Source organism: Lytechinus pictus, chromosome 16 (assembly GCF_037042905.1).
Source record: "Lytechinus pictus isolate F3 Inbred chromosome 16, Lp3.0, whole genome shotgun sequence".
NCBI classification, from domain to species: domain Eukaryota; kingdom Metazoa; phylum Echinodermata; class Echinoidea; order Temnopleuroida; family Toxopneustidae; genus Lytechinus; species Lytechinus pictus.
In genome coordinates, this window is record NC_087260.1 from 15,819,419 (window position 1) to 15,844,639 (window position 25,221).

At 37.0% G+C, this 25,221-nt stretch overlaps 1 protein-coding gene across 2 annotated transcripts in view; it reads right to left on the minus strand.

Moving 5' to 3' along the window:
* LOC129278744 (lysine-specific demethylase 6A-like) overlaps positions 1 to 557 on the minus strand; it is a 39,183-nt gene extending 38,626 nt beyond the window's left edge. The window contains exon 1 of one of the 2 annotated variants that reach the window (XM_064111140.1): positions 316 to 557. The gene's annotated coding sequence lies outside the window, so the exon portion shown is untranslated. The remainder of the gene's footprint in view (positions 1 to 315) is intronic. The other variant, XM_064111141.1, reaches the window with a different exon arrangement.
* Between the last annotated feature and the right edge of the window lie 24,664 nt (positions 558 to 25,221).

The window sequence follows — 25,221 nt, forward strand, 5'->3', positions numbered from 1 at the left end:
ATAGGCCTAACTCTTAATACACACTTCTGGAGAACTTGATGCGCCCCTTCAGTGAAATGAATATATAATCCAGCGCAAAAGTGTGGGTGAATCGGTAGATAGAACTTGACCAAGTTTCAAAGTTTGAGCACAAAGAAGTTTGGAGACTAGTAGTAGGTTCTACAACTCTATTTACCCCACATGTACATGTAGTAGCAGTGTATGCCTCCTGTAAAGCCGGAAAGGCATGAACACTGAAACGAAGATTGTACACAATAACCACGTGCAGATGGCAAGAGACCCAAACAGATCAAACTCCCCCTATACAGTACATACCTAGTTATTCTAGTAACTCCTGACTCCCAAATGTAGCATAAAGTCCAGATATCTTTCCAAGATCACTCCACAGAAACAAGTTACTGTCCAATATATATTTCCAATACACCTGGGTCAACAGGAAGTGGTAGAGGGGTGTAAAAACGCACCCCTTGCATGTGCACTCTTCTGGTATGGGTGCGTAATTAGCCCCCCTTTCTGACTTGAATGTGTACCCCCTATTGATCCCCTTGTGGTCTGCCAAGCCTGTTGTTTGAGATGGGTCACTCTACAAAAAAGGCACTGCAACAATAGAATGGAATTCAGACCCGCTAGTCTACTCTTTTAGACCCTGGTGGGTGTTTCATAAAGCTGTTCGTAAGATACGAATGACTTTACGCACGACTGGTTTTCCTTTCTTGTGCGATGTCATATCCCTATGTAATTGAGTTATGACCTAAGAACATGTTCCAGTCATGCGTAAAGTCGTTCGTAACTTTACGAACAGCTTTATGAAACACCCACCAGGGTTGTTTATGATTTGGATAGGAGTAATACATGTACGGTGTATCAACTGCATCATTATGGAGGCTGGATTCCATGGTTGGCTTTCAAATTTCAACCTACATACAAAACACATTCAATCTGTTTTATGTGAGGGATCAAATGCTTATATGAAACAAGCAGGCAAAAATAAATACAAATATAATGACAAACGACTTATCTATAGCTTTTCACGTACGCAATATCTTATCATTCACTTTCATATCCTTAAAATACATCTTAGTCAGATGAGTCAAGGGTTAAATTGTGAATTCGACTTCGCCAGATTCATCTCTTCTCTGAAGAAGAAAAAAAGGTTCAATAACAATTATTGAATTGACTCAAACATTGTTTATATACCAAATATGACTAAATACTAGAAATTGAAATTAAATGTCATTTTTTTAATGCTATCTCAATTTTCAAGCACCCCATGCCCCCTTCTTTACCCCCTTCCCGTCTTTATTGGAGATAACAAAAGCTATACATAGGACTTGTGATTCAGGGCATTGGCCTTTCCGTAGTTATGAACTTAAAATGAACCCAGCGACATTTTATTTAGTTTTGTCCTATGTGATACAATCAATAGACCACTTAGCTGAGAATCAATACATAGTACAACATTAGATTTAGTTCACCTTTCCAAAATCAATAACAAAAGGTCATAAGTGACACAATGAAAGACAACAGGAAACAAAATACTACAACCCAATGCCTCATAGATGATTGGTTGAGAAATCGAAGGGCGGTGACCAACTTGACCCACATATTTGAATATATGGTCACAACTGACATGCAAAAGAATGTACATTAGATTGCTAGTTCTTTACATGCATTTTTCATGAATATGAGCAAAACTTTGAAAATCCAATTTCGATGAAATGTTCAGCATGACGCTTATTTGTTTTAGTTTGTTACTTTGTTTTAACGTCCAAATTTACTTTTTGCAAGGGAATACTTCTTCAATTGAAGGTTTTGTATCTTTGGATTGGGAGAGGGAAAGCATTCATTGAATTCATATGGGAAAAATTTAACCTTTTTATTATTTTTTTTGTGTGTGTGTTGACTGTTGACCAAAAGTTTACAACAAACAAATGTTTATTTCCAATTGTACAAATAAGTACGAGAGAAACTGATTCTTCATTCCACATAAGATTACAAGACATCACACTGAAAATGGCCAGTAGAATACTCAAATTCCTGACTTTCATTTCAAGCTGGAAAACAGAAAGAATGTATGAAATAGACTAGCCACTTCATCTTCTCCTCAGTGGTCAATATCCTCAGAGCAAGAGGGACTGACGCTCAAAGTCCTTCTGCATCTTAGCAGTCTATGACCCCTGTTACATCTGAAAGTTTCCTACCCGAGACCCGACCGAGTCCACTTGCAACCTTGACTGGATTATTGGTGGATTAGCTTCGCGAACAGACTGAGTCCGAAATGTGGTCTGTTTACATCACAGCGTTCATTCCATCCCCTATCGGTACGGTTTCGAGCAGTATCCGATTGCTGACACCAAAGGGCGCTCTCGATCTATAGGCTCTGAATAATTTGCGCGCGCTAATTGAAGTTGTTTACATTTCGTTACACTCGTCGGCTGCTACACAGAAATGACAGGGTGGGACGTGTGCCGATCATTTCCAGAGAGAGTCGAAACGACTCTTTACCTTTACCCGAGATTTAGGAAGAATGCTGATGATCCCAGCAGTCGTTGAAGATATGATCGACTTGAAAAGGATACGTTTAAAATGCTTCCTTCTTTCCACTCAAATCAAAGACTTTATCAATCACAATTCACATGTCGCATGCCGCAAAACATTTGAAGAACGACGGGGCTGGGGAGAGGATAGCGCGCGCTATGACGTAATTTGACAGCTGGCGAACGGACCGAGATAGGTTCGAAAGCTTGTGTGCGTTTACATCTACGAATCGGTGGACCGGGGCCGGCCCGATACCTACCCGAGACTACCTCTGGATGTGGTCTCGGGTAGGTTCGCTAAAAGGTGGCCCGAGGTAGGTTTGGGATGTTTACATCTGATTTCTTTCCGACCCGAGGTAGGCCCCGGGCCGGCCCGAGGTAGGGAATCTCTCAGATGTAACAGGGGTCTAAGTAGTGGACAAATAAGGAATAAACCACAAGATGTACACAGTAGCTGACATCTTTGTAGTCTCGGCTTGTTGAAAATGAAACTACACATTCCTAACGAAACCTGGATTGAATGGAGAGCAAGCTGTGAGCTATTTGCTTTTCCTACACAAAGCAAATGGCCATCAACATACCAGTCCCTTTAATCAGGACTGTGTTCACCTATGAGATTCAAAATATAAAATTAAGAGAATATATATACATCTTTTAGTATCACTATTCTGCATTTGAACAGCACTGTAACATGTTGACCATCCACAGCATGCAGGAAAAACAATACCAAAAGTCCAAAATACATTTGTTTTGTTGATATAACTAATTTTTTTTGTAGAGGGACTTGACCGTTGTAAAGAAGGGTAAAGATTAATATCGAAAGTTGTCTTTTTTAGTGTGGTGTAGTATTTGGCTATAAAGGTCAAGTGTGTATATTGAAAATATCACTATTCACTGTTCATTCATCTAATCATGTATTATTGATTCATTCATTTATATATTCATCAATTTATTTATTGATTCTGTCTTACTTTCTTTTAATTTATGCATGCATTCATTCATCCATCCATTAGTTGTCTATCTGTACATTCATTTAAGAATCTTACTAATTAATGATCTATTTCTATCTATCTATCCATCCATCCATCTATTGATTTGAATACCTTGTTATCTTTCTATTTTTCTACAGTCCATCTCAGTATAGAGTCAAATGGATATGAACTATTCTAGCTGAAGCATTTTGAAATGGTAGCACACTACTTTTATTTTAATGCCTTTTCAATAAAATTCTGCACTGTTTCATACAATCACCAGTTCACATGGAACAGGCACGGTCCACTTTACGAAAAGATTCAACTCGGCCTACGAGACATTAGTGAAAGGTGATTCAGACAGCGAAACAAGGCTCAAAAGCAAGAAGAATGCACCTTGATGTATGAGAATTAATATCTGCATCATTAACGTCAAAGAACAAAATCTAGAAGCATTAGAAAGTACATGTAAAGGTGGGCTTTTAAAGCATCAACAATGAAATCAAGACGGCAAAGACTGGATGAATTTTTGATGGTTTAAATACGTGGGAAGAATAATTTATTGATGCTATCTTTTATTTTTCTTCTCATTCATTCATAATGCGTAAAACTATTTTCAGATATGAGGTAAATCAAAGAGAAAAAAAAAGATTTTTGCCTCAATAAATAATGATTTAATGGCATTTCTTTTTTTATTTGTTAATATTAGTGGGGTACTTTATGAGCTTGTTAAAAAATTGTGATTATCATTTTCTTTGGGTGTGTGTGATTAGTATCAGAATTTTCAACAATAACAAAAGCAATCAATATGAGAGATTCTGGCAAAGGGGTTCATTCTTTACCACACTTATATAATTGTGAAAGATTTATACATTGCTCTGTAAATCCCATTTTCACCATCTCCAATACCTACATTTTGTTTAAAAAAAAAAGATTCAAGCATGCAGCCAATAGCAGTATTGTATACGAATCTAATATTTTATCATGCTTTTATTCAATGCAATCACAATCATGATCCTGTGATGAGGCTTTTCGCAGTTCATATAAGAACTGTGTACATCAGGCGAAACATAATTTTTATTTTCATTTTCGGGGGCTACTTTTTCACACCTTACTGCCTAAATCTGCAATGTTGGATAAGCTTTAACATTGCAATGAATGGGGATTTCCTGGGCTCCTTTATTTTAGTTTCAAGGGCTGTTCTGAGTATTTAGGGGGCTAAATCGCCCCTAGCCCCCATGTAATTTTTTCCCCTGGTGTACACTCAAGTTGATCTGCACTGTGGTTAGGCTTGTATATAAACTGGCCTGCATTGACTATATTGTGTAGGCCTATGCCTTTTCATTTTCAATTCAAGTTTGTGATTTTACTAGGGTGTTTTTAATGCACCCCAAAACCCCTAAACGTGATTTATCAGTGGTTAAATTTACTTTAAGTTTCTACCAGTTGATTACAGGGGCTACAGAAGGAGTGGACCCTCCTCCCCCCACATTTTTTTTCTACAATGTTCATAACCATGAAAATTACAATTACTTGTTGCTTTTTCTTCTTGGTCAGGCCCGCCCCCCCCCCCCCCCCACCCCCAACTTTCAAGATCGCTCAGCGACCCCTGCATTAGTAATACGCAAGCAAAGAGTGTTGGCCTACATGTTTGTGTTGGATGTTGGAAGGGGGGGTGCCCACCAACTGACCTGACCTTGGATTTCAACAGGGGGTCAGCGAGTAGAAGCTTGACCCCTGCATCCCTAGTAACAAACAAACGAGTATCCATGTTAGTCTTTAAAACCCAGACCCAAATCAAAAATACTGCAACGGCGACATTCTACTTTCTACGCACCTAGACCTAGTTTGTGAAAGAAACTACATGTATGAGGAATACTGTAAAACACTATTATGCCTCCAGCATCATCATTTTTATTGCGCCAGCCCATCATTGTTGAGTCAAAAAGATATGAAATACTTCAAGACAACCAAAAGCAAATATGAGAGTGAGAGAGGTGGAGAAAGGAGGAGACAGCCAGAGAAAAATAATGCATAACAATCTAGATGCATCTGTGATATAGCGTCTTTTTAATGTGATGCAGCCAACGCTCGTCAGTGGTTCCCTATTCCAGTTTCTTTTTATATCATTATGGAAATATACATGTACTACACAAAGTAGGCCTATATATAGCCTCCTGATGGAATAAATCTAGCAAGAGTTTAGAAAACCTATCAAATGAAAAATTGCATGAGCCACAAACACAAATCTTCATTCTATTTCTAGTACCTGAAATAGCACTCTAATTCTGTTAGAAGTGACTATGGGTGGCAATTACAATGTATATGATAAGTGTCAATGTTGTGTAAATCATTCAGTATATATATATATAACTTCCGTAGCTTATGTAAATGCTAATGTTATGTAAATGTTATGTAAATCAATAAGCGTTTATATCAAAAGAAGATTAAATGTTTGTAACATTTTAAAGGGAAGGCCATCCCGATAAATTTGCTACATGTAGGCCTATACTTTCAATAAATGATGGAAACAAATGAGAGAGAATTTGAGCAATTTCCAATAAAAATCAGTGATTTTTTTTTTCATTATGAAGTTGTTATAACAAAACAAAAAGTAACAATATCTTAATATGTCATATAGCCATACACCTGTACAGTAAAATGTAAAGTCCTTTTAAACATTGAATATGATACAATTTGGCAATTGATTACATTGACCCTACATTATATCAACTGTTAAAATCAATTACATACATGATCAATCACTACGCTTTGTGATAACTGGATCAAATGATATACAGTACATGTAGTTCATAGTAAATCATTTTGAAGATATAACACAAAGCAAAGTGCTTTAAATTTAACTTCAATTAGGCAGCTGAGATGAGGGTCATTGCACTTTAAATTTCTCCAATAACGCTTCTCATACATGCTTGGCTATGTTGTTCTTTACTATTACATCACATAATACTGTGAATGGAATAGTATTCCAGCAAAAATTCAATACACAATGACTGATGTCAAAGGTCAAATGGGGAGTACTTAAATTATTCATTTCGAAAACCACACACACTCATGTGGTGGCTAGCCATCAATCATCTACTATTAAAAGATTTATTGGGAGTAGTCTATGAAGTCAAACCTCAAAATAATCCTCTTCAATGCCAAACTCAAGTAGTTGCAACCAAGAGTAATAGTGCATTGCAAGAAACTCGCACTGAATTTCAAATCAAACGTACATCCCAAAAATAGAGAAAGTTTGATGAAATACGCATTTGGAGTGGATTTGCGTTCAATCGCAATTCAATTTCCTTGGAACGCCCTAATGCGTTTAATTTGGAGACTTCAACTTGTTTTGCAACTGAACATAACTTATTTTTAATGTCACACTTTTCATTAAAAGAAATGGAGAACTCCAATTTAGAAACACATTTCTATACCAACAATCATAACCATAACATGTTTCCAAAGGCCTATACAAACACATTTATCAAAGGACTGCGTTTATAATCTCATCGCATGGTCAAAATCGGGCCTTGTGTACATACATGAATCAAGCTGTATTATCTTGCCCTCTTTGACCCAATAATGGGGTCCTAAATACCCTCCCCTTTTCTCTCTCTTGTGCTATAGATTGGGTAGTTCTTTTAAAGATTAATTTGATTTCATTGAAACATGTTTTGAAATCATTAATGAAAAAAAAATCAATTTAAACAAAAAATATCTTGAATGAGGGACTGAGCCAGAACTATTCGCTAACTAACCATGTTCTGATTCATTTCCAATAAAAAAGCATTAGGTATTTTTCAAATTGAATGTCACCCCGCATTGAGTGAGGTTACTGAGAAGTCAAATTTATGATATATTAATACAAATCAAACAACGATAGAAATACAAAGTCTTCTTTCTGTATCTTCTTTTGAATCTCTTTTTTTAAGTGGAGAATCATCAGCTGGAGCATTTTCCAGGTGGATCATATTCCAGCTCAAAACAAATTGAACTTTGTCTTGTCCTAGTTGAGGTACATGTTTAAACTAAGAAAGCTAAATTTTTTATACAACGCTGTTTACTATATGAAACTTACAGTAGTTGTTTAAATGGTTTAAACAAATGTTTAAAATCTTAAACAAGGTTTAATATTTGATTAGCATGGTTGTTAACGGCTACTGTAAGGTTTATTTAGTAAAGAGCGTTGTATAAAAACAACATTTTTCCTGGGTACAGTAGAAAAACAAGATTGTAGGCCTGTTGCACCAAGATGAAACATGAAATAATTCAATGAAAGCAAAATGAGGGTATAATTAAATAAAATGAATTGATGTGTGGCATGGTAAATGAACAAGAAGGCCTACGCATCAGTACCCGTTGAATAAGACAGAACAAATGAAGAAAGCAGGGAAAATGAATAATGAACAAATACAGAAAATAAAGAAAAGAATGAATTTAAGAAATAGAACAGATAAATAGTTTTAAAAAATTGTGAATGAAATACTATAAAACAAAGGATAAAATGAACACATCAAATAATACAAATGAATACAACAAAACTACAGATCAAAATGACAAAGAAAATCAAATACAAAATCAAGTAATGCCCCTTGCATAAAAGCATGAAAAAAAATGAGTGAACTAAAAATTTATAGAGAACAAAACTACAGAACAAGTCGGTTACATGACTGAAATAATGAATAAACGAATAAAATAAAACAATGAACAGCTGACTCCATGAGGGTCATCATACAACTTGTATACAAGGTAACAGGGGCATCAATGACGAATGAGCAGCTAATTTCAGTCCTACGTGACCATCTCCTATGCAGCTATGGCCGCACACATCACAGACACAGGCTCAAAAAGGGGTTTTCCAATTTGCCAACTTCTTTTGTTTGCACTGGGTATGTGTGCTCAGACCTTGCACCCAGATAATATTGAATGAACTCCAGTTTTCATGGTAAAAAATACACATTCAAGGACTTTAGGTTGAATATTTGTTCACAGAGGATTAATAGAATTTCATATTATTTGCTTTGTAAAATGTTCCTTCTTCTTGTGTTCGTTTTGGGAAAATTTTGATGTTTTTGTTGTCATTTTTTATGGTGTTGATTAATAGTGCTTTGACAAGCTTGTGTCCTACGCATTAATTGATACATAATCTTACCTAGTTGCTATGGATTCAAATCCATTAAAAAGTTATTAAAAAAAAGAAACCTCTACATCTTATTGATTTAGAAAATAACTAAGCAAAATTTCTTGGTTGTCTTGGTGTTGATACTGATATGACAAATTCATAGAAATAAAAATGATAAATGATACACCAATTAAATAATTTAATGTCGCAGGGCATAAAAGGACCGTAATATATCATACAACATGGGCTTTTTAATAGCTGATGAAGCACTTATTCGCTATGGCAATATAAATCTCTTCAGTCATGTTTTAAAAACATTTTTTTATTCATACCTAACGTTCACCTGAACTGACACACACATAAAAAACAGAGAAAGCACACCCTTTAGAACAAAATTTATATTTTCTATAATTCTAGGCTGCATTGTCATTTGTATGCATAGGCTAGAGATGATCTATATTTACACACAACTCATAACATAACTTGTTCTTGTACTAAAACATGTTCAATAATTAATTTCTTGCACTCGCACACGAACCTTTGATATTCAGATAACCTTTATCCATTGTCTGGAATTCCAGTGATAGGTTTTTCGCAGTCGGAGCGAGAATAGAAAATCAGATATTGTATCATCTTGCCTCGATAACTGCCTAATCTTGCTTCGATTTTGATGAAGAATATCTTTATAATGAGTATAGAGCAAGGACGTAGATCTATGTTCATTTATTAATCATCTATTCAAATACAAGTAGACCGGTTCGAATTGGAGCTCTTCAATCTAGATTATAAGCAAATTACTTTTCAATTTCATACTATTATTGTACTTTCTTACTAATCATTGACACCGTTCTCATTATACTTTCTAAAACTGGTTTACTGGAATCCGGTTCAGGAAGCAAGTTTGGAAGATCACTTTGCAAGCGTTCCCATTTGATCACCGGAAAGTGGTTTTCAAAACCACTTCACGTAAAGCAGTATTGTTACTATGGGAACACTCCCAGTGGGGTGACATGATTTGCGTGAAATATGAAACCGCAGCGTAGGCATTCCACATACAGTGCGTGGAGTCGCGCTGGAAATGTGCGAAGATCGCTAAATTAAATCTGTTGTCCTAAAGCCAACATAAGGTGGTTTCAAACCGCCTCGATCACAAGAATCCCCGTTAAATTACGAGAACATTTTTAGGCTAAAAAATACCCATTAATTATTCCTGCATTCAGACCGCCCCGAAACATACACTTCGGGATAAATTCCTGAAGTTAGGAGCATGCGCAGTATGGTCTAATAAGCAGGCAAGGCGCGAGATTCAAAACTACTAGCCCAGCAGCCACCCAAGGCGCCGCACCCAACGACACGCTGGGCTAAAAGTTCCCGTAATTTGCTTTCACATCGCCAAAATACCTGCGACCTAGGAAAAATCCCCGCGAAAGTTCTCGTAATTTCGCCAAGTACCTACTATTTAGCGGGTATTTTCTTTCGGGGAAATTACGCGTAGTTTGCTTTCACATGACCAAAATACCTGGTATTTTCTGATCGGGGTAAATTTCCCGATCAGAGAATACCTGGAACTGACGAACTTCGAGGCGGTCTGAAACCACCTATAGATATGGGCAAAGATCATGTAAGGAATATAATTCCATGCTCCCCCCCAACCCACTTCTCTTCTAATGGAAATTCAAGAATTCAGTATTCAACAGGTACATGTACATGACTGCACAGAGGATAGGGATGGTCAAGGGTGTCAAATCACACACAGGGTACTGTAGATAGCGTTTCACTTCTTTTACCGTCCTCATGAATATTCATCATCCTATGTGACGAGGAGTGTCACACATATTTTGAGCGTAAAAGCCACTCATTCACCTACCACCCCCTACCCTTTTTCAATCTCTCTCTTCTCTCCCTCTCTCTTTCTTCCTCTCCTCTCTCTTTCCCTCGCCATCAACATGCATAGAAAGCATTTGTGCCCGAAGACGTAATTCATCAAATCAAGAAACACTATGCGTTCGCCCAACTGAAATTACACTCCAACGTCATGCATTTGGGAGGGGAGTAATAAGGCAGAAGCGATGCGGGAAGACAAGAGAGCTCCAGCTTTTATGCTAAGCAGAGAGAAAAGGAGAGAGAGCATGAGAAAGAAAGAAGGAAAAGCAGAGGGAGGGAAAATAGAAGAGCGAGTGGAGGAGAGATTGGAATATCAATGTTGCCTTGGCAGCGCAACGCGCGCTCCCTTGATTCTGCACCGAGGATGAATATTGCCTCTCTCGCTGTCCTGGACGTGTTGGTAAACCCGAAGGTGACTCGTTTCTCTCTCTCTCTTCATTTCAAGTTTCTTAGAAATAATAACAGTAAAATAGCCTTGCTCTGTGCATGAACTTGAAAAATTTACACCTTTTCCTTGCCTATGTCATCTGTTGTGTTTTTTTTATAATAATTCATTGATTTTGATCAAGTTCTCACTCTGTCTTTCTCTCTGTCCCTCCTGTTCTTTTGCTAAATATTTCCAGATGTTTCTTGTTAGAAGCCTATTTTCAGGTTTTGGTAATTTTAATGAATAATGAACAATAATACTTGATAGATAAATATTTCAAAAGGTAAAAAAAATGAATACATGAATCACAAATTTGTCCCAATAAACCTTTATCACTGGTCAATAAAGTCTGTTGTGCAAACCATTCACTCGAGATAAGTGGTCTGAATATGGAGCCTATAATGACTTGTGTACTGAAGGCCCTCTCACTCCTGAAATTGAAACAGCAAGTTTCCTAGTCTTATGTAAAAACCCACTTGTTGATCAAAGTTTCAATCAGGGTCTGTGCCTGCAGACTAGTCAACAAAGGCCTTAAATTTTGTTAATTTAAGGACAGTGTCACTTTTTTCTGTAGGGCACATTTCTATATTACAGCTCCAATAGTGAAAAAATCAGAAGGGTAAAAAAAAATCTCCAATGTCAATTAGAGGGGGACTGAGCCCAATCAACAGGGCATTCATGACAATGACCTTTGGTGACCTTGAATCAATTTAAGATTAATTAAAACCCTGTCAACATGAAAATCAGAAAAATACATGAGAAAACTGAATCTAAATGTCAAGTACATGTACAAGAATCCTGATTAACTTTAAAAGGTAACCCCCCCCCCCACCCCCTTCAAAAAAAGGTAAAATAGGCCAATGAGGAGGTGAATCTTCAGTCAACATGGCAGAGGTAAAGCAATCCTTAAAAATCGCTAGGGTCATTCTGACAAAAACATTGTCAAAACAAATTTGTTTGAATAAAAGGAAGAATGATTTTGCAACAACGCACACTCATCGAATCATCCTAAAAAACGGTGGAGGGTCACGCACAATACATTCAAAAACTTAAAGACAGTATTTAAGTTTTTTGTTTTTACCCTCCAAGTCTTGAACATTATCATCTTATCCTAAAAACATGGAGGGTCATCATAAATACATGACACAACATGAGCAAAGTGAGTGGTATCAGAGTGAATGTGGGTTACGTTATGCAATGCAAGAGTCTCCTCATTGCCTGATCCACCCACACTTGAGAAAGAGGATGATGTGAGTTGGAGATGTTGGATTGTAACAAAGCCTACTTCATCAGGTGACATAACAAAGGAACATACACTAATAACGACATTTGCAGACAGCACCCATAGTTAAACTATTCTTCAGAGTCCCTTCCCCTCAATACACCCACACAAGGATAAAGCTAAAGTTCTCGAGAAGAAAGTGAATAAATGAAACAATAAATATTCCAACTTGAACTTTGACGAGATTTACTGAATAGGCCTGGGACTGGGTCATAGAGAAATTGGATCAAAGATGTAATAAAAATTAAGAAATTTTGAAACAAATATTGATGGAGTTTTCCATAAACTTTCCAGAGGACAGAGTTGCAACTCTAGGAATATGTCAAATTGTGCATGAGGGCAGAGAAATTATTCTTTCAACAAAAAAAAGGGAAAAAAGGATAAAAAAAGATCAACCCCAAATAGCTGCCTGAAAGTAAACTAGAAATGATGCACTTTTAAAAACAAATCAGTTTGATTTAAGGCTCGCCTGAGGGCGACTATCATTTCAGTATAGTTCACTTGTTTCTAGTCATACAGGTATTTGACAGTTTTTTACTAGAACACAGAAATTTCTGACCAGAACATATTAGGCCTAGAATATAATTTATGAAACGTTACTAGATACATACATGAACATCGGCTGCAAGCAGCCAGCTGACCCAGCTGATCTAGTTAATTTTACTGATTTTTATTTAGAGCGTATACAGTGCATGATTTAAATATACAAGCAGTACATCTAACCAAAGGATAATAAAAGAAATCAAATGATTAATCACTTCTTTTTCACAACTTATTGCTACATTGAAATAATGTATTGTACGGTCAGATGGTCTGCTTTGTAGAAACATATCTGTAACAGTGAAATGGCCCACATGGAACTGTATGTGTGGGGCTGAGAGTGCTCCTCCTAAATTTAGAAAATCTACACATCCTGCCCTAAATATGTACCGGTAATTTGACTATTCCTTTTCATATCTATATCGGGCTGGCTGACGATGCTCCATCCCCGCCCTGCACGCTCCTCTCAAGAACTTTCATTTTTCTTTCCTAAAAGAATCCTGACTTTGTCTGAAGCTCTTTTGGTATTCATTCTAATAACTGTGTGTGTGACAATACACGAGTTGGTTGATACTCATGTGAAGTTTTTATTTTAGAATGATATTCTAATGAGCTTGAAGATGACTTTCTCAAGGGGCAACGCAAACAAAATTTACATTCAACTACATATAAATTGTAAGTTCCCAAATCAAGCATAAGTCTATTGATTAAACACAGATATTTAATTGATGTGTTCAATTGCAACTGGACTTCTTGCAATACACCATTACGTTTAATTTTGGGACTTTTGTTGCTATGTGTATGTGTACACACACAAGTACAGATTGTATGTGATAATAATATTTTGTGCGAATTTGAACGGTCCATGTACATATAATTGACACTATCATTTCCTAATAGATCTAAATCAGGGCCGGCGGCCAAATCATAAAATTATGAATGAAATCTACAACAAAGAAAAAATACATTCTCCTTTCACTTCCTCATTTGGCACATACTGAACCGTTCAGACGAAACAAATTTTTACTGAAACATACATGTATTGTAATGTCATCTCATGAAATTTTCATTGTTAAGTCTATTCAGACGTTCACCCATGAGTACAGTTTCTCAAATTGATGTTTTCGCCGCTTGTTGGGCTCATAATGTTCAACCCTTCCTGGTCCCTGTAATATAAAGCTTAGTGATCGATCATGGAGATGATTTTTACAATTGATCATACATAGCAGTCAATGCAATCAATTGTAGAAATCATGATCAATTGCTAGGTTTTATACTACAGAGCCCATGGGGCCGTTTCATAAAGCTGTTCGTAAGTTAAGAGTGACTTTAAGCTTTAAGAACTGGTGATCCTTTCTTGTGGTAAATGGTCTACACAAAAATGTTCACTGGCGATGGTTTAGCATGTAAGAAAGGTTCACCAGTCGTTCTTAAATTCGCTCTTAAATTACGAACAGCTTTAATGAAACACCCACCTGGTTATTACACTCAATACACACATATTAAGCAAAGGTGCTTTGTTGTTGAGTTCTAGCTTGTACGCCCAACTCATATGTCCCAAACAATGGTCTGGTCCAAATTGATATAAACACTTAATTATACATTTCGTTCGATGCTAGTCATTTTTCAGATACATAAACCCATCTTTTAAATGAAACATTCCTTTACATTTTTACATTTATACTGGTTAGTGTGTGATCTAAAATATGCAATGCCAGTTAAAAAGTGGTATGAGGAAATACTGCTATTTCAAGATAAACTGAACAAACATTTTAAAATAGTTTTCAAGGTCAATGTTACAAGTTCTTTGTCTCTACAAAAATTTTACATGATATCATGCGTTTGTTCAGAAATCAATAATTTCCAACAAATACCTCAAGCTTGGAAATCTCTGTTAGGCAGATGAAAAACATGAATAATATCAGGATCTTTAATAAAAACATACCTACATTGTACATGTAAATGTAATAATAATAATAATGATGATAAGGTCTTATTTACCAAAGGTAGCCTCTTTATCTCTTATCTGCACTCCCAGCGGGCCCTGCATATCATGTTTCTTTAACCCTTCTCCAGTCTAAAATACTGAATGCTTTTAAAGAGAAATTCCAGTAGTTGCAGTAAACACTGATTTCATGAGAAAGTCTGTAAAACCAGGCTTAATTGTCAGTATATCATCGAGGATCTAGATCTGGTACAGTTACATAAACTGAACTTTGTGAAATCTTGAAATCTACGCTGAAAAATGTTCAGACTGAACCTCCCCAACACAGATAAGCGCACGTGGGACAGTGTATAATTATTGCTTTGAGCGTCGGGCCCGACGCTCTACCCGAATCCTGTGCTTATTTGCTGATTTCTCAGCAATTACACAATTTCTTCCAGAATCCTTTGGCACATGCGTTTTATTTATACAAACAGACACTTTGGTGGTCATTTCATTGGATTCTGTACGAACTCATTTTGATATCGTTACCAAAACTAGCATTTACCTTTAATTAGCTCACAACTGTTTTGTTGGTTTCTCAACTACTTTTCCGATAATAGCATGACAATCAATTTTCTATTTCAGAGTATAACTGTTTCACTACATTCATTCAGACCTGAAACATTTTTGGCAAATTTACAGTGGTTTTGCACTACGATAACCTTACACCTGTACCAAAATGTTAACTGGTCTGAAAGCATCTTGTCACCACAAAATCATAAGAGGAAAAGGAACAATAGAAACCTATCAATAGTGAAAAAAAAGTTATGCCAGTTACACCAGTGAAACCGGCTCCACAGACTGACCAAATTTCCAATGACATATACCACTGGCCGGTTTGGAGTCAGTTACACTGGTGTGGCTGTAGAATAACAGCAAAAGGAGAATGAAGCTTGATTTCTAAGCAACAAAAGTTTTTGCACTACAGCGAAATGAAAATGAAGGATGAATTCTAAGAAACAAAAGAGTTTGCATTGCAGAAAAATGAAAATAAAGCATGAATTCTGATAAACAAAAGGTTTCTGAAGTTACATTTCCTTATGGCTTATCAAGCAAAAGGAAAAAAGGAAAACAAAGAACAAAGTAACATGAACATGATTTGAAGAAAAAAAAACCAACAGGATCTGATGTGAATCTGAAACAAAGAGTCGAAAAATACCGCCCCCCCCCCCCTCCTCCTCACCCCTCTGCACACAAAGAAAAAGTGGGCTTCTGGTTGTGCCCTTAGCTCATTCTCTGGTCATGATTTTTTTTTTTGGCACAGTGTCAAAGTGTTGTTCCACTACATCATGACAACATGAATGAGGTCACAATGGAATCGCAAGGTGGTATCGTCTGTCCACACGCATGACTATGAATAGTTAGGTGGGATTTACCTATTAAACAAACCACAGTAGTACCACAAAACAAAGAGCAATAATTTTCGTTCATGTGTGGGGGTGGGGGGCCATTCACCTTGAGACTAATATACAACAAAAATATAACTAGGATTCAACGTTTGTTCCTTTGTGTGGGGGTGGGGGCAGACGCCTGAAAATACACAAAGAGCAATAATTTCATTTTTATGTGGGCCTACTTCAAATCATATAAGGTTAATTGGCAGTCTTCCATGTTAGGATATAAGAATTAAGAAAATAAGGCTTAAAAAGTACAAGGGGCTGGCTTCCATGTTTTCTTTTGTTTTCAATAAAACATCAATCTGTAAGAACAATTATTTTTTAAACATATCCAAATCATACAACAACGAAAGATACTACCAGAAATGATCAAAGCAAAATTAAAGATTTGAAAATCTCACAGCTCAAAGCTCAGACCTGCTTTACTTCTGACTGCCGACATAGATCTTCCTGCTTTACAGGTGGAAATGAATAATAAACACAGACAAAACCTCACTTGCTACAGACAGGTCCTTCAGTTACGGACATTGATGGGCACCTATCCAAATCAATGTGGCTATAAGATAAGTTATTAATAATGTCCGGTTGATGGTCGGGGTTAGATCTATGGGTACGCCAACAATGTACCCAGACAAATCCGATCAAGATGGGAAATGAGTAAAACCACTATCAGATTGGCATGCTGTCACTTTAATTGATGTCATCTTTTTTCTGCCAGTGTGACAGTTCTACATTTCTATCAGGTCTACTATTTTTTCATCTACCACATTGAAGCTCTGTGAGGCTTTGCAACCGCAAGTTGCAAACAAATGCTGAGAATGCAAAGAAAATAAATTCTTAATAATAAAGTGCTGCTAATTAAAGCAGCTATTCCATAGAATAATTAAATTGATCCCTTTTGTAAGTTTGACCCCCCCCCCTCCCTCCCTTACACTGCCAAACACCAATAAATTCTAAAGGTTATTATTATTTCCCTCTATTCTTTTCTTTTTTTGGGGGGGGGGGGGGGGAGAGGGATCGTATCCTTACAACAACAGAGCCTGAAGGAAATGAATAAATCATAGAAATATAATGATGGACTGATTATGCAATAATTAGGAAATGTCTGAGTTTAGTGAGTTTAACTTAGTATTTAGTTAAATATTTGGCATGAGGAGAGTATGATGAAATAAGAGGAAAAGTTATGCAAGCTTTTGAATCCACAGTAATTACGACACACAAGATAAAATCAACTTAACACTGGGGACACCTACTCAGATTGGTTTATCAGTTTAAACAGTGTCCATCCTAGAAGCTTCGGATAAATTCTGGAAATACTAGTCTTCATCTTTTATTCATTGTCACCCACTCAGTTCTAGTAAATGTGGGTTCTGCCCGATTATATATTCATCCCTTTGAAGCTGCCTCCGGAAATACTGTCAAGCAACAGGTTCAGTGCCTAAAATAGAGCCGCTGTAAGCCTACGAAATGTGCATCCCAATCTGTTGGAAATCTGAGCAAACTTGAGCACACTGACGCAATCAATTGTCTACATTGTTTTGCATATGAAGTTCATGGACTTGTCTAATTCACTCTTTCCTTTCTTGCCCCCCCCCCCCTGGCCCCCACCTATTCTTTCTCTTTGTCTGTCTGTCTCTCTGTTTCTATATTTGTCTCCCTCTGTTTCTATCTATCTCTGTCTCTATCTCTCTCTATACTCTCTTCCACATTCTCTTTCTGCCCCCCCCCCTCCGGTTACCTCTCAATCCCTCTCAATCTCTCTCTCCCATCCACTCTTTCTATCTCTCCCTCTAACTTCCATGTTTCAATGAGAAACTATCCATTTAGAGGCCACATCTAGAATAGAAGGTCTACAATCATTTTTTAATCCTTGTTTAGAAATTAGTGCCATTATACATTACAAATTTACTGGCTACAGTAGATCAGCCTTCAATGGCATGGCCTACGCTGACATCAGCAGATTCAGATATAATTAACCAGAGTGACAAATTGATTAAATGCAATTCATTACCATACTAATATCTAGCAAGGTTTTTTTCTGCAGCATTCACTTTCCCAAATCTGAGGATTGTATACACACTAAAATGGCACTGGAAAATATTAGGGGGGGGGTTAAAAAATAAGTTCCCTCAAATGTTATCAGATTGTAAATGGAGGCTCATTGATTCCACTTCAGCCCCCCCCCCCCTTACACACACACATACACCCACACCCTCACTCGCAGACACACACTAACTGAAGCTCTTTGAAATAAAAAAGATTGCTATATTGCTTGTTTTCAATGGCCTCCTATAAATATTTGCACTACCTGAAGTGCATGAACAACAAAATCTACACTCTCTACATACAGCGTGTCAATGGAATAATGGAATAAGTATAACAACCAATAAACTGAATTCACAACAAAACATTCAAACATAAGACTTAAGAGGCCTACATAGGCTCATGTTAGTTCACACAAAACATTAGTGATTACCCGGTAGGTCCATCTCTTGCAGTGAATGTTTCAAATAAACAGACTAATAACAGGCTATATGTCTTTGTCTTAAGAGTTATTAAAAAGCTGTGCAACCTCATTAAAATCTGCACTTCATACGATCAAATGCTGATCACGTTAGGCTTGGCTCCAGGCTTTGACGATACATGCTAAACAAATGCAACTAGGGTCTACGCTTTGAGACTAATGCATAATTGTAGTACCTATCAATACTGTGCTGGTGAGTGACCCTTGACTGACCTGGTCAGACAAAAAAGGAGCAAGATCTAGGCTCACACATCAATAGGTTTTATTGAACCAGTCCCAATTGTCAGAAAGCAGGGGATAGTTCGTTATTACATACCCAACAGAGGGCAATAGTGTATGCTATAATCAAACATTAACTGTGAACAGAACAAATTTGTTTTCATGTGCATGCAGGTAATAATACCCAACTTTGATTATTCACAACACATATGCAGCCTACATGCATGCATCGATACTAAGAAATCATGATAATTGATATACATTAATTTTTTTAGAACTAAAATGTGTTATTACTGCACAGAATTTTGTCCAGTTTGAAATTGAATAAATTGTAATTTTTCTCGAACGTGTGAAAAATAAGATTGCTAGATAGAATGCTTTAATTGTTTTTTTTTGTGTACGAGATGGTATGATTTAAAATTTCGGCTAACCTTATATGATGTTTTGGTTAAGTTTTTAATCAAACTTCATATTTTATTTTTATAATTTTCATGTTATCTGCTTCATGTAATATCATGTTCTTGAACAAGTGTGCACTGCAATATATGTAAAATTTCAAATTCTAAAACATACATTCACTCAAAACTCACAGGCCTAAAATTGTCCATGAGAACTTTTTGCCAAAATGTTTTGAGTAAATTAACAAGATATAGGCCAGGCGGGTGTTTCATAAAGCTGTTCATACTAAGTTAAGAGCGACTTTAAGAACGACTGGTGATCCTTTCTTGTGGTAGGCCTAAATGTTATACACCAAAATTTTAATTGGCGATGGTTTAACACATAAGAAAGGTTCACCAGTCATTCTAAAATGCTCTTAACCTACAAACAGCTTTATGAAACACTCACCTGCACTGTAAAACAGAACAATACTAAATGTTGATTTGCCATGATATGTAAAAGACAGTAGTTGCAGCAAACAATTGTTTCATGAAAAAGTCATTTAAATTAAGGTCGATTGTCAAAATATTATCATACATCTAGATCTGGCACATTAATGTTAACTTATCTTTGTAAAATCATGAAATGATAATTCTGATGATCACTAACACAGAAAAGCAAATGTGGGACAGTGTATTAATATTGCTTTGAAAAATACCCGACATTTGATGGAATTCCGTGCTTTTTTGCTCATTTCTCAGCAATTACGTATTTCCTTCCAGAGTCATTTGGCACATGCTTTTATTCATACATACAAACACTTTGGTGTAATTTCATTGGATTCTCTTCGAACTCATTTTTGAGATTGTTACCACAACTTGTATTTATCTTTAAATAATCAGGGCCTGATATGTGGAATAGTTTTACTTTGTCAAAATAAACTTACAGTACTACACAGAATTGCATTGCACAGGTAATCAATGTGGTCAAGCACTAGAATTTTAAGATATATTGTGTTATGCTGTAGGCCAATTCATTTTTATATTAAAAATAATAATAGCCAATTTTTATAAAGCGCTTTTCCCAGAATGGCTCAAAGCGTGTTACAGCATATTATTACCCCGGTTATTGGATTCATTTCAATCCCGCACGAGAAGTGCACAATTTCCACTCCCTGGGGAGCATTCCTTGCATTCATCGCAGCCTCATTATGGCGCTGGCAAAATCAAACATACAATATCTTTCGCATCCTACCGGGTACCCATTTAGCACCTGGGTCGAGAGTGGCAAAGTGTGGATTAACGCCTTGCCAAAGGACGCTAAGCCGCGGTGGGATTCGAACACACGACCCTCTGTTTACAAGGTGAGAGTCAGAACCACTACACCACGGCTCTTCCATATATTCAAAGTTTGTGCCCTTTCTGACCTCTTTGATTGGCCCTGGACAGACCTAAGCCTCCCTTATGCTTCCCCCAAATTTTTGGTCGGACCTCAACCTCCTTTTAAAGGACAAGTCCACCCCAACAAAAAGTTGATTTGAATAAAAAGAGAAAAATCCAGCAAGCATAACACTGAAAATTTCATCAAAATCAGATGTAAAATAAGAAAGTTATGACATTTCAAAGTTTTGCTTAATTTCACACAACAGTTATATGCACATCCTGTCGGGTATGCAAATGAGGAGACTGATGACATCATCCACTCATTATTTCTTTTGTATTTTATCATATGAAATAGGGAGTATTCTATTTTTCTCCTCATTCATTGTCAAGTGAAACAACAATTAATTCCTCCCTGAACATGTGGAATGAGCATTGTCTATATGATTCAGTCAAGTTAGTCCTTATTGTCATATCTATAAAAAATGAACTATTGTATAATTCAAACAATAAAAAACAAAAGGAATAGTGAGTGAGGGACATCATCGACTTTCTCATTTTGAGCTGTGCATATCACTGTTTTGTGAAAAATAAGCAAAACTTAAAGTGTCGTAACTTTCTTATTTTACATCCGATGAAATTTGATGAAATTTTCAGCGTTTTGCTAGTTTGATTTTTCTCTATTTATTCAAATCAACATTTTTCTGGGGTGGACTTGACCATTAAGTTTACAAGACTCTATGGATCATGGGAAAGGGGTAATAGCATTGGTGACATGACATTTGCTCCTGTGACAATTGCTCCCATTTTAATATCTCAGAGGGCATAGGGTTAGAGTTAGGATTGTAATAGAGTTTTGGTTCAGAATAATGTTACAATAAGGATTAGGGTTTATTTAGTTTGGGAGGTTAGGTTTTACATTTGGCTTTAAATTTTAATGTGCAGATTTTCCATCGGAGCAATTGTCGCTGGAGCAAATGTCATGGAAACAACATTATTCCAAGAAGAATGAATTCAAAACATTGAAACATTTAATCTCTTTTAACCCATAAAAGAGAATGCTAACTTCAAAATCAAATGCAGACAATTATGTGTTATGAAATTTGAAAGTTTGCAGCATCATTGAAATAAAGGTATCATGGTTATCGAAATAAAATGAATGCAATAAATCTTTTGATCTCATTTATGACACTTCCTACAATAGATGGCTTCCATAGAACTAATTGTAACTCCTGCGTCAAAGTTGACGTACATGAACATTCATATGAATTCATGACGTCGACATTGTAGAACTGCACAGAATGAATGCTGGATCTTCGTGAGAATCACTGTTGACGAAAAATAGCATTTACAGTTTCCCTCACAAAACATTAGTTAGTGCAAATTTCATTCTGCATTATCATTCATTTAAGTAGTGTAATGAATAAGTCTTTACACTGCTAGTTAATTTGATTTGGAAAAAAAAAACTATTGAAAAACTACAAGCCCTGACGAGCTTTCAAATCATTCTGTTTTAGAAAAAAATTGATGAAATTTCATTTTGAATATTTGGAAAAAGGTAGATATTTTCAACTGTTTCTTTTAAAATCAGCATTCAATTACAAGAGTAATGGACTAACAAAGTTTAAGATATTGGACAGGAGGGGAGCTCCCAGGTCCCAATATTTCCCATGTAGGTTTACATTACATTCAACATGCCTTCTACTTTTAAATCCAACACATACACACAACACACCCCAACGGACTGAACAGTACACATTTCTGACCTAGGCTATAACAAGTCATAAAAAGCCCAAATATAGGCCTTCCCTGTGCAGGGTTAAAGTCATTAATTATAAAGCGTTCCTCAGTAATGGTTGTCCACGCTTTTACCAACGCAACCTTGACTGGATGACCACCCTACATTATACATTCCTATACAGGGGTACCCTTGAAAGCCTATAAAAAGAAATTACAATACAATGATCTTGAACTGAACAAGGATATAGGCCTACATTTAATTTATTGCAATATGCCTTCAAAAACTATCATACTAAATTCACAATCACTGCAATGATCAAAGGCTATGCCATGGATGAATAGAGTACAGTAAACAAGCCTTTTCACAAGTACATATGGCTTCAAGCACTCTGAGTTTGAAGTACATGTACAATATTTCAGTGCTGCTGCAGTAGTTATAATTAAGAATTAAAAAGAAGACTTACCAAAACAAGTTCACTCCTATCTGTCCTAATCTCCAAGACCGAGTCCAAGGTTTTAAATCCGAAACAGACACAAGATCGGATTATCTAATCTGTCACTGGAAATATATGATCCTATATCCACATACAGTAATGATGGTCCACAATTGATGTCAGTGCAGTCTAAAGCTGGTCAGCTTGCCCAATGGCTTGAGCATCAAGGACCCAGTCCACTATACTTATTATGCAAATACCTTGACCACTAAATACCCCACGCTTGACCAATGTATACAATGGGTGGAGAGGCAATCTTGTAGGGTCTATGGGTCATTTTTCTATAAAGAATAAGGAGCTTAGCTTTCTGCCTCTTTCCCTAACCTGATGCATGGGTGCCTTCGGAGCACTGTGCACATTTTACAAGGCCCCTGCCAATGTTTGCATGTACAGGACAATAACAACAGACTTGTTTGGGCAGGAGAGGTGGTTTAATAATAGAACTGCCCAGCAAATGAACCCTGAGCTTGATGGCATGTATCTGATGATAACACTGCCAAAGGCACTCCACGAAAAAGAACATTAACATAAACCAGTGCCAAGCCTACTATCCAGTCCCTAGGTATTCCTACAATACAAAGTCATTATCAAGTACTCAACAAAAGGGGGAGGGGCACTTTGATATCAACCATCAGGGCTCATACAAAGAGGTTTGCATGTTGTTTTTTAACGCTCATCTAAATAGGAGTCTATAAACCAGGGCAGCCACGAGAGTGTCATACAGTACAGAATACCTCGCCACCGGTATAGAACTTCGTGCACTGCTCTTCGGCAAGACCCGACACACACATTGCTACACACAGCTGTCTGGTGTGTAGTCGTAGTAGTGGAGAAATCCCCTCCTACTTTGGCAGCTATCCAATGCAATTCATAGTTTCATACATGCGTCTTCCGTCTCCAATAGCCATGCACATGATATGCTTTCACTTTTGGCTTCGCTCTTTCTTTCTTTCTCCCTCTCTCTGGGTAAAACCCTTGCTAATGTTGTTGATGAATTAAGATTTATGGGATGGCCCAGTTTTCTTTAGTTTTGTTCGATCAGCGCCAGGTTTCCAGGACCAATAAAGAATATCCACAAAGAGACAGGGCAAGTTCCTGTTGACACGTTAAGAATTCCCCATCACAACCACCTGAAATCTATTGCCTTTCTTTAATTGAAGTCATACTATCTTGAGTGCTGTTTACAGTTGCCGTTAGTAAAAACAAAATAGTATGATCCGAATCCTGAATGAAACAACATCATGCGAATTATGGCACCAACTTATTCAAAGAAACTATATTTTATAAAAGAAAAATAAAAGGTGAAGCACTGTTTATTGAGAGCTGTACATGCTATTCAAATGCAGCCCACATATGGATAGCAAGGTAATCTTCATCAGATTTTGGTATTGTGTGTTCACTAAAGTCCAAGTCCAAGAAGCGCAGTCTCTTTCATTTCTAGGGCTCAAAAGCATATTTGTATATCACAATAAATCCAAGTAAATATACCAGAGTCCACGCCAGCTGTGTTTATTTCCAAATAAAAATCCCATGCATGCAGAACTTGCTCGTCTCTCTGAAGCCGTCTCTGGGAGAATAGCCTACTATGTATCCTGGTGATATCAGCCGTGTCAAAGTCAAAGATTGCCCTCAATCTGTTCAATGTACATGGTGCATGTTATTAACCAGGGCGCTGGGTAAATATACCATGCCCAACCTCATGAAAGCTTGAGATCAGCCCTGTCTTTATTCATGCCATACGTGTACATGCAATCCTGTCAGCCAGGCTCATTGAAACAGCCTCTCTAGCTACCAACCATTCTACAGCTTGCTGCAAGCCGGCTTCCTGTAACCTTCTACCAGCAAGACTACCCCTACCCTTCTCTCACATTTCTCTCTAGCTCTCACTCCGTTTTTACCATCTTTCCCTCAGTACACAAACCTCACAAGTACACACACACACACTCACACCACATGTCAGTTGCCTTGCCGTAGTGTGGACACACTCATGAAATTATCCCCGCACCCCCCTTGAGGCTTTGTATGAGAAAACCATACTAATATATTCCAGCTTTGAACACTATATGCTGGACTCTACTGCATGTTTAACCTTGATCTCGCCAACAGACTCACACACAAACAAGCCCGGTGACTGACTGCATGTGAAGAATATGAAATTCATTAGCTGGTATTAATTTTTAGACACACACATGAAAATAAGGTGCCTTCCTTGTACTACTACTACTGCACACAGACTATACACAGACACCCTCAGCTATTTATAGCACTGGGGAAAACGAGGGGTATCCTCAGTATTCACAGCTATGGGCAGCGTACTCATGCATGCATAATGCT